Genomic DNA, 12,027 nt, shown 5'->3' with positions numbered 1-12,027 from the left:
CACATTTTCTTGTAATGTTCTAATTGTTCGGTATAAGCAAAGTCTACATAATCCTCTAACTTCTTTGAAGTTGAAGATTCATGCAGGGCACACCATAAGTGCTTGGTTACACTGCTGACACTGCACAAGCAGTATGAATTTCCCATAAAAGTTTCACTCTTTAAATATTAAATCATCCCCTAAGTTTCTAAGAGAACTGTGAGCTGCCAGATGTTTCAGACAGCCTGGCAACAGTGTCAGGAAAGCATCACAGAGAAAAATTCAGGCAGGGCTAGAAGATGCTAATGAGATGCTCTTGAGGGACACGGACCTTTGGCAGAATGGAGTACCATTGTCAGGGGAAGATCTGGGTTACTCTGCAAAGTGTTGGGCATCCAAACACTCAATTCTTAAAGAGTTGAAGCCTTAAGATGTGGGAAATATAAATGAGGTGTTTCTTGTGCCAAAGTATTTCCTTTTCTTTTGACCCTAGAAGCCCATGTCAGCTGAAGTAGTTTCACAGGAGGACAAAATTAGGTTGTTTGGCCATCGCTAAGTAAACTCTGACATAATACTTTTTCCTCCATCCAGAGGCTACGTGATCCAAATGGAAAGGAGGCAGGGCAATGCCTAGACATGTGTCGGCAACTACTCACTAGCTCTTACTCCAGTACCACCAGGAAGTGTCCAGCCACACATCCTAAGCTGTTGCCTTCCATCCCTCCTCCTCAAGGCACTGTAACTGCATGACACAGCTTCCAGCCCTGCTGTGGGGTTCAGGGGATATATCTATGGCCCCACAAGCCCACAATCATGGAGCCACAAGGCAAAAACAAACTTCTGCTATCCATGGGTTTCAGCCTTAACCTGTCACTAACAGTGATATCTTCAAAAGAAAGCTGTTACCCAATACTTTTTTTGAGCAATCTTGTTGGCAATCTTTTAAGTAGCAGTAACTTCCATCACCTTACTACATCTTAATAATTAATCCTTTGGAAAGAGCAAACAGCAGTTAAAGGCCTCCTAGCTCTTCGCTGCAGTTTGCTCAGCAGCACATACAAGTCTCTTTGTGACTTTTTCACGGGATGTGAAGCAGCTGGAGAGTAACTGACTCCATCCTTCAACGGCCTCATTGGCCTGGTTTTCAGGGGTCAGAAACACTGAGCTGCCCGCTCCAAGCCCAGTGACACGATGAAGGATCTTTCCACAGAAAGGCAAGGTTAATAAACAGCCCAGATCATATTCTCTCTGCCCCCTCTCTTGTGCCACAGAGACCTTCTTAAATTATATAATGCCTTCTGTCATCAGACAAGCTTATTACCAGACACCCAGCCCCAACACCCTGATTAGACAATACAGACCTAATTACTCTGCGGCAAAAAAAAAAGGAAAGGAGCATGAAACACATAGGCGCGCACACACACACACACACACACACACTCACCAGTATATGAAAAAGTATTTTTTAAAGGAATTGTAACACTATCATATAAAACCACCAAAAATGTATATACAATATGCACTCATGAATTATTTGTACTTTATATATTGATATCAATGAATATACAACCACAAATACTTTAAAATATGTAGTTACGCACAGATCTGGATTTTCATTTTGAATTTTATATGCAAAGAGGCCACAACTTAAGATGGTTCAACAGGATTTTCTTTGTCACATTCACTTACATTCAGAACTACACATATATATTTTTTCAGTGGAAACTACACTTGGACTTTGGATCTCTTCCAGGGTTAGCAATATGCAGTATCATATTCTCTGATGCCGGGCAGTGACCCTGGTAACAGGTCCCACTCCGCCACAGGATCGTTACAGAGTGTACTCTGCTGGTATACTATGGTGTTTGATTGGTCAGATATGTGAAATGTATTTTCAAATTAGGGTGTCTTCCAGGTACAATATGCTTTTGCAGACTTAGCTCCATGGTAGGTTGAGTAGTATCTGTGTTATTTATATTTATATGTAAAGAAATATGTAAATATTATAAATGTTTACATACATAAAATATATTCATACCAAAAATGTTTACTATGTACAGATATCCAATGTAAAATATAGATATATAAATAGATACTAATACAAATATTTCATTAATTTATCTGTATGAGATTTATATATAAATGTGTGTATGTATATATATGTATGTGTGTGTGTGTGTATGTGTGTATACCTCTGAGAGCCATTTAATTACTATTGTAAAATTTCAAGGATAGATATCATATGTTCACTCTGATATAAGATAGTCTTTAGGCAAATGAGAAAATAAACGGATGTCCTGGAAAAAAAAGATTCAGTTTCAAAACTCTGTATATGTACATCTCTCTCTCCCAAGGAAATTGTAATAAAACCACACTTATCTATTTCCTATTCAACTAATTTCATGAAAGCATTTGGGGCACAACCCCTAGCTAAACCACAAACTCCCCTGCCAAGGGGAGGCAGAGGAAGCAGTAACAGCTACTGCTCCTCCTGCCTTTCCGGGGATCAGCCTCCTTCTCAGCCAGTCAGGGCTGGCCTCCACATTCCCTGAATTCAAAGAAAAACAAATAAATAAACACAGGACATTTGGCACTGTGTCTGACTCTTAAAGCCATTCCATCAGCCATTAAAAATAAATAATGGTGCAGTTTATGTACACAACTTGCATTGTTTATAGCAATTATGAAGGAAGAAAGGCAGAGAAGGAGGAAATATTTTCTTCTGGCATTTCAAAGCAGCTTCTGACATAACAAGTTACTGCATTTTAAGAACATAAACTGCCTCAGTAAATTCTATTCCCCCCGGAACTGCCAAAATTACATTCTGTAGAAGCTAAAAAAAGAACAATAATACTGTTGCCAAATACCAAGATGATACCTCTCGGCCAGAGCTAGGAAAGCAATGGGGCTCACCACAGACTTCTTTTTCATCAGGTGGCAAGGTTTTTGACAACTTATTTAGAATGAAAAAGAAGTCTGTGGTGAGCCCCATTGATTTCCTAGCTCTGGCTGAGAGGTATTATCTTGAAAGTAACTTACGAATTTCACCCAAAAAAAGTTAATATTCATGTTACAGTATCTTTCTCAAGCATTTTTTTCCACCATGAATTGTTATATCACATACCTACTGGTATTCTGTTAGAAACTAACATTTCCAGAGCACTACTTAGGAATCAATTACAAAGAATTTATAATTTCTTATTCAACAGTATACATATTTAAAAAAATGCCTGCATGTGCTTACTTTGCAGAGGAGAACAGTTTCCACAGATAAATCAGAGCAGAGCACTCTCCTCAAACACTACATTCATTAGTACTGGTTCCTGTTGACACACTTCCCCCGTCCCATCTCACTTGCTTTTTTTTAAAGATTTATTTATTTTTATTGGAAACGCAGATGTATATAACAAGGAGGAGAGAAAGAGGGAAATATCTTCCATCCCATGATTCACTCCCCAAGTGACCACAACGACCTGTGCTGCACCGATCCGAAGCTAGGAGCTCTTCCGGGTCTCCCATGCAGGTGCAGGGTCCCAAGGCTTTCGGTCATCCTTGACTGCTTTCCCAGGCCACAAGCAGGGAGCTGGATGGGAAGCGAGGCAGTCGGGATTAGAACTGGCACCAATATGGGATCCCAGTGCATTCAAGGGGAGGACTTTAACTGCTACATTATTGCACCAAGCCCTCACTTGCTTTCTTTTGCTACCTTTTCTATGACTCCTGTTTTCTGATATTTTCCAAAAACAAAACAAAACAAATTATATTTATTTGAACCAATCTTTACTCAGATTTTTATTTACAGATAAAAGAAAAACCAAATATAACTAATCAAAAGCTACATTGAGTTTATCTGAACAGAGCAAACAAAACTAGGAAGATGGCAATATTGGGCAGGCTCTAATGGCACTGTGGGTTATGCTGTCACTTGGGGTATCTCCATACCATATCAGACTGCCTGGGAAAGAGTCCTGCCTCCACTTCTGATTCAGTTTCCTGCTAATACACTCAGGAGGCATCTGATAATGACTCAAGTACTAGAGTTACTGGAACACAAATGAGAGTCCTAGATGGCGTTCCTGGCTCTTCATTTTGTTCTAACTCAGTTCCAGCTGTGACAGTCATCTGGGGTGTGAACAAAGGATGAAAGATTCTTTGCCTCTCTCTTTCACTAGCTCTTGTTCTTCCTCTAACTTCTCACTCTTTCTCTAGCTCGCTCTCTCGTTTCACCTTTCAAATAAATAAAATCTTTAGGTAATAAAATTAAAAAATTAAATGGCAGCAAATATATAAATCTATCTTCCTTTCCGACACACTACCATTGTAGCTAAAAGAAAAACTAGGATTACATACATAATAACTCACAGATAGAAAAATTGGTAAAAGTTAGCTCTTGAGAAAAAAATTGGAGAATGTTTTATCATCAATTATTTTGTATCATTTGAACTTTCATCATGTCTATGTATTACTCTTTTTAAATGTAAAAGTATACATTGAATATTAAAACAATTTTAACATCCACATAGCCAATTTTAGAGTAAGTGGGGCTTGTCATATACCTCACACATGAGGATTTCATATTTAAAAATCAAATATGAAAAGCTATTTAAATCTTACAATTGCCAATACATACCAGAATTTCTGGAGAAAATAGAATTAGTCATAAAAAAAACAAAAGCAAATACTACTGTATTGTACTTAGTTAAAGCATCTGAGTTTTTATCAAACACCACTGAATTCTCAATGATATATGGACTGGAATAAATATCTAAGAAATAAAATCATTATATGCACAGTCAGTAACTGATAAAAATTTGTTTCAATCCATATGAGTGCTGGAAACAGGAATATTAAGCTTTCTGGGCCTTGGTAATCAGAGACAATCAGAATATCTTCAAAGAAACAGAAACTGAAAATATGATTCAAATTTAAAACTTTAGTGTATTATAATTGTGTAAGTATTAAAAATAATTTCATAAAAATCTTGCATATTAAGATATGCACTATAACTTTCTTTTGAAGGGGAAACAATGGAAATAATACAATTGTAATGTTAATAGAGGAACTGCTCAAAATTATAGAATATCCTTCATCCAGTACCATTGATATTTATCATAAAAACTGCATAAAGCATTAGATGAAAGTCAGTAACTGATATAATATTCCCATTTGCTAACTCTCCCATAACACATCAGAAAACTTTAAAACATATGAGAGAGGTATCAGCAACCCTACATTCATAGCAGTGCAAATAACAATAGCTAGGACATGAAAACAACCTACATGCCCATCAATATGGTACATTTACTTTATAAAACACTATTCAGCCATAAAAAAAAAAAGAATGAAATCTTATCCTTTGCAAAAAATGTACCCAGCTGGAAACCATTATGCTTAGTGAAATAAGCCAGTACTGAAAAGACCGTTTGAATAAAAACACTTCGTTTATTCATTTATCCAAATTTGATACTGAATAGAGAGTGTGTTTCAGACACGGAGAATGCAACAGTAAACAAAAGAAAAGCAATTGTTCTCAACTGAGGCAACTGGTGATGACTTCCGTTTTAGACATACCGAGTTTGAGTAACTTCCAGAATAACCTAGTGCATATGCTTGTAGATGAATAGAAAGGTGGCAAGACTCTACACGGGTTTCATATTGATTGTCAAACACATAGACGATAAAGAACATGGGGTTAGGTCACTGACTCTCCTTGAGGAAACAATGCAGGCTGAATGGATTAGACAATAAACAATACAGCAATCCCACAAATTGTGGAGATCTCAGAGGTGGAGGTTTCCTAATGACGAGTAGTGAAGTCCAGGGTATGGTCATATGACATTAAGGCTCAGGTGAAGAGGAGACAGGAGTCAGAGGCCCCAAGAAAAAACAGGCCCATTCAGATAGAAGAGTGGAAAAGGATCATTTTCACAGTCAGAACTTCCTCAGCATGTGAGCAATTTAAATGAGAGCAAGAGAGCTGGGAGTGAATTTTAACACTGTTCCCATAGACAATGATTCTACAGGAGAGGGTAAGTGTAAAGAAGGCTGTCATGCCTTAGGATGCCCAAAGGGGTAGGGTATAAATTTCCTGAATTCCCAGAATACAAACAATGAAGCACACTAGAAATGAGCTGAGGGAAAAGTTGCAAACTATAAAAGCTAAGAATGTCACTCAGAAAAAGTAATTGGGGGGAGAAGAGAAAAATGCATTTTAAAATATGGTTTCAGAGAGTATTGGAAAGTTCAGGGGGAAATGGGGAATAAGAAACAAAGTCAGCAATAACCATACCCAATACAGTTCCAATAATGATTGAGATCTTTAACCAAAAGTATAGAGCTGCAACTGTGACAGAGTGGGTTAAGCCACTGCCTGCAGGTCTGGAGCCCATACCTGAGCAGCAATTCGAGCCTTGGCTGCTCCGCTTTCAATCCAAGTCCCTGCTAACTCTCCTGGGAAAGCAATGAAGGAATAACCGAATTGCTTGGATACATGCTGCCCACATGAGACATCCAGATGGGAGTTCCTAGCTCCTGGCTTCAGCCTGGCCCAGTCCCAATCTTTATGGTCATTTGAGGAGTGAACCAGCAGATCGAAGACCTCTCTGTCCCTCTCCCTTTATAATTCTGCCTTTCAAATAATATCCCTACCATTCTTTCAAATAAATAAATTGTTTTTAAAAACATGATAAAAACCATACAGAGATAATATTTTACAGTAATATGACCTAATCCTTTCTTCTTTCACTCATGTTACAACCACAAACAGCAAACCACAGATTTGGCTACTGTGAATAATCTAATTAAAATTACACCTTAGGGATACAACATTTGATGTATTATTTCATCAATCAAAAATGCAGCAATGAGTGAGCCAGTCAAAAGGAAAAACAGTTCCAGTGCTCTACACTGTTAGAGAAAATTCTTCATTAATGTTGCCAGAGTATTTAGAGTAGCAGAATGGGGCAAGGAGAGCTTTTCCTCAAATCCAATGTTTTTAATATATGTTAATATTTCTTCTTTGACATCAGTTGTTAACATTATGAAACTCCAAACTCTGTCACAGCATTTAGTAATTATGTAATTTATTAACTTAGAAAGCTAGGAGGTAATTGAATGCTTCATTTTAAGATTTTTTTAAGAGCTACAATTGGTTGAATCTGGTGAAGTTTTCCATATTTTTATGAGTATTAAATGCTATTAAGACTTAAAATGTATTTTTATTAAAAATGACTAACACTTTGTGAGAAGTTCAAAGGCTGGGGGAAAAAGCATTAAAAAGAATTTTTAAAGCAACAGTTCAACTCACTTGGTTACTGGAAAAGTCATTTTCAGAGTTAACCTTCAGGGCTATCCAGCAGCTGGGAAAGCAGCTTATTTTATTACATAGTTAATAAATGTCATGCACTCATTCTTGAGAGTCAGAAATATGTTACTGTGAAAGATCACAAATGATTGCATAACAGTAGACAAGATATAAAGTAGAATTAACACAAACGTAGATAAAAGATACTTCTCAAACAATTGCCATGTGTATAATCCCTGACTGGCTCATGGGAAAAAACGAATAAATCAAGGACTATCAAAGCATCTGTGTTCTAACTGAAGAGTCTGAACATGGATCTACACTGAAGTAATGTAACATTTGAAGTAGGTTTTAGGTTTTCTTAAACTTAATGTTTTCAGATGTATATAGGAAAATACTCTTGTCCCTTAAAATTTTATGCTGTATTTAGGGGTAGAATATCATGGTATCTACAACTTATTTTTGAATGTTTTTATTAACTGTGAATGTGCCTATTTGGTCTCTATATATACAAAGGTAAAACACATGAAAGGTTGGGGAACTGACATTGGCATAGTGTACTGAGCTGCCATCTGTAGGTGCCAGTTCAACTCAGCTGCTCCACTTGTGATGCGGCTCCCTATTAATAGGCCTATAAGTAGATAGATACATAGATAGACAGACAGACAGACAGGCAGACAGGAGGTGTCCCTGATGCTTGGACCCCATGTGGGAAACCTGACTAAACCTTTTGGCTCCTGGCTTGGGTCAGAACCCTGGTTTGGGCCTGGCCCACCTCTGGTCATTATAGCCAATTGGGCACCAATTAAAAGATTTCTCTCTCATTCTCCCTCTCTTTTTTCCCTCTTCCTCTTCCTTTCTATCTCTGTAAATCGACCTTTCAAATAAACAAATAAATTTTTTTGAAAAAATGAACATGTGGTAACTCTGGAGTTAGTATATATAGACACTCACTGCTATTCAACTTTTCAGTATGCTTTAAATCGCTGTAGATAAAAATCTTGAAGTGGCAACAAGATACAGTCTGACACTGCTAAAAAGCAGAAACTATACAGAATCAAAGCAAAAGGAGGCATAAAAACATAACCACAAAATAAATTTAACACCTAAATATACTGTACTAGGAGTTTCTAACGAAAAAAAAAAGTCTCAGGCTTTCAATATCATGTAGTCTAAGACCAGCACTACTGATAAACAGTTAAATCAAAAAAAGAACACTATGCAAATAGATACATATCCTAACTGTCACCATTTTTTCTGACTCTACAAGGAGAGTCTGAGTAGACTTAGTCAAGCTCATTCCATTCTCACAGAAACCATCTATTTTGGGTTCACAGGGATCTAAAACATTCAACCATTATCACCCTTTCTTATAAGAAACAGAAGGTGGCTATTATAGAGGGACATGATATTGTGAAGGAAAACTGCTGATTTCTATTTCTAACACTAGAGTATTTTATGGTAGATTGTATGTGCTCTTTCCACAACCCCAGATTTCTTGCTTGAGTCAATTTAGGAATTCCTTTTTCTTAGAAATGCATTCTGATTGTACCAACCTGAGTTAGATCCTTTCTATGTTCCCATATTAATCCCAGCACATTATTATCACTGTTTATTTCCTCTTCTCCACACCAACAACCCAGCACTTGCTAAGTATTTGACATATAAGAATAAGTGAGATACCTGCCATATTACCCACAAGTTCATAGCCTTGTTGTATAGAAATAAAAAGAAATAATTATATGTATATCATTGACTTTCATGCACACTACCAATTTTTCAAGTAACAAACCTTGATTTCCTCTGAACTTCTCTATTCTTTGCTGACACTGAGGCCAGCAGCAAGTTGATTCTGTTACCAAACACTTCCTGAATGAATCTATGTATCTCTATTTCCACTAGTACCCTGATTTGTACTCCTCACAACACCTAAAAGTGCAACTACAAAGCAAAATTGGTCTCCCATAAATAGTCTTTCCCTCTTGAGTCCCCAGAATCTGTTTTTCATGCTACAGCCAGAGTGAGCTTTTAAAGCATCAAACAGATCAAGTTAGTCCCTCCACATCCCTCTACCTCAAAGCCTTCCAGTGCTTTCCATTTGGAATAAAATACAAATTGCTGATTATGGCTACCTACATTCTAATTCACCTCTCGCACAATATACTTCAGCTATCCAGGCCTTCACTCTACCCTTCAAAACACACCACTGTGGTCTCTCTTGCCCTGGTGCATCCCCTGTACAAGGAATGCATTGAGGAATTGAGTGACTGGTTTATTGATATCACATGTATCTCAATTCAAGTGTCATTTCTCAGCAATGTACTAGCAACATACTAGATGATACATGGCTGATAGTAACCTACAATGGTTTGGCAGTTCCTCAAGCATTTTGCAAGAAGTTACCACATGATCCAGAAATTTCAGTCTTAGGTACGTACTCAAGATAAAGGACAATATGTCTACACAAAATCTGGTACATGAATGTGTATAGCAGCTTATTGCTAATAGCCACAAAGTGGAAACAACTTAAATGTTCACCAATTGCTACCTAAATAATTAGAAGCATGGTATATTCAAGTCATGGGATTAAAACAAATGAAGTCTTGATATGTGCTACACTATGGATTAATCTTTGAAAACATCATGGTAAGTGAATGAAGGCATTTCTAAAAGATGATGTATGGTGTGGTTCTCTTTGTATAAAATGTGCAGAATAGGCAAATCTACAGAGACAGAAGCAGATTAGCATTGCCAAGAGTTGAGGAAAGAGAAGCTGAAGAAACACGGAATAACTACCAGTAGTATGAGTTTCTTTCCAGAATGTTGCTGAAGTTCTAAAATGGCAATGGTATATTTGCAAAATTCTATGAATTGCACACATTAAATGAGGAAATTGTATGGACTATATATTACATCATGTTTTTTAAAGATTTATTTATTTTTATTGGAAAGGCAGATCAGATTCACAGAGAGAAAGAGAGACAAAGAAATACATCGGCTGGTTTACTCCCCAAGTGGCCGCAACAGCCAGAGCTGAGCTGGTCCAAAGCCAGGAGCCTTCTTCTAGGTCTCCCGTGCAGGTGTAGGGTCCCAAGGCTTTGAGCTACCCTCTACTACTTTCCCAGGCACAAGCAGGGAGCTGGATGGAAAGTGGAGCAGCCAGGACACAAACCAGCACTTACAGGAGATCACAGCACTTGCAAAGTGCGGATTTAGCCATTGAACCATTGCACTGGGCCCTATATATTACATGTTTATACAGTGGCTACATGTACATTGTGTGATGGTCTTATGTGAACATGTCATGTAATAAATTAATAAATAAATTACAATGTTACAAAAATCCTTAATAGACAACTGTATCATTTATCATTGCCATCCACAAGGAAAATAACAAATCAAAAAACAATCACTATTTTTAGTGTCTCCTAAATCTAAAGTTGCTCCTTCTATGTTTACAGATGCTAAGACTCACATTCTTCACTTCTGTGGCCTAACTCTGAAACCCATTTTTTTTTATTCATTGATTACACTGTATTATGTGATACAGTTTCATAGGTACTGGGATTCTCCCCACCCCTCCCCGCACCCTCCTCCCATGGTGGATTACTCCACCTTGTTGCATAACCACAGTTCAAGTTCAGTTGAGATTCCCTCTTTGAGAGCATAAACTAAACATAGAGTCCAACATCTTATAGTCCAGTCAAGTTCCTCAGCTTCTTGGGGAGACCCTGACTAGTCCAAGGGCAGAACCAGCAGAGTATCATCCCGATCAATTAAAAGTTCCAACATACCCATTTTTCATGGAGAGTAAAACTGAGAGCTCTATTCCTCAAAGATGTACTAACAAAACTTTATGGATAATTTTGTTATCGCTCAAAGAGGATGTTTAGTTACAGCTACCTGTGCTGTGGTCAAAATCAATGGACAAGAATTTTGGAGCTTCGTTCAGAAATTCAAATGTGAGTGAAAGTGATCCTGACTCTTGAAAGTAATCAGTACTCTATGCAATCCTCTTAGGTATAACAGGGATGTCTTTTACAGCCTATTGTCAATCCCACATGCAACTCAGCTGCTTGATAAAGTTCTGCATTCATTAATATTGTAAAATGGATAAGAATTAGGTATTTTTCAGAAACTATGTTACTATGTCATATTTATTTTAAAAACTCAGAAGAGATAATATTTATCTCTGACCTGGCTTCAGATTTGGCCCATTTATCCATTCATTATCCCTGACCTACGTCCAGACCCTACCCAAGAACAAAGGATGGGTGGTGCATAGGCCTGGGCAACCATGTTTTTCAGAAGCACTCAAAGTAATGCTAATGTGTAGACAGAATTTAGAAATGTCCTATTCTGGGTCAGGTGATTAACTTTTCAGTTAAAGCACTGATTAAAAATACCTGCATCCCTTGTTGTAGAACCTGGGTTTGACTTCTAAACCCAGTTCCTGATTCCAGCTTCCTGTTAATGCACACATACTGGAGAGCAGAAGTGATGATTCAAGTAATCAGATTCCTAATACCCTTATAAGTAACCTGGACTGTGTTCTCAGCCTCCCACTTTTAGCCACAAGCCTAGCTATCTCAGGCACTAAAAAGGTAAACTACGGGATGAGAGCTCTGTCTCCACCTGCCTCTCTCGCTCTCTCATTCTCATAAAATTGAAAACCAGAAATCATTACCATTGCACTCTCCACCATACACATCCCAGAATCTATTTTCTTGAATGCTAATTTGAAC

Source organism: Ochotona princeps, chromosome 7, assembly GCF_030435755.1.
Source record: "Ochotona princeps isolate mOchPri1 chromosome 7, mOchPri1.hap1, whole genome shotgun sequence".
Lineage (NCBI taxonomy): Eukaryota > Metazoa > Chordata > Mammalia > Lagomorpha > Ochotonidae > Ochotona > Ochotona princeps.
Note: the sequence above shows the minus strand (reverse complement) of the source record.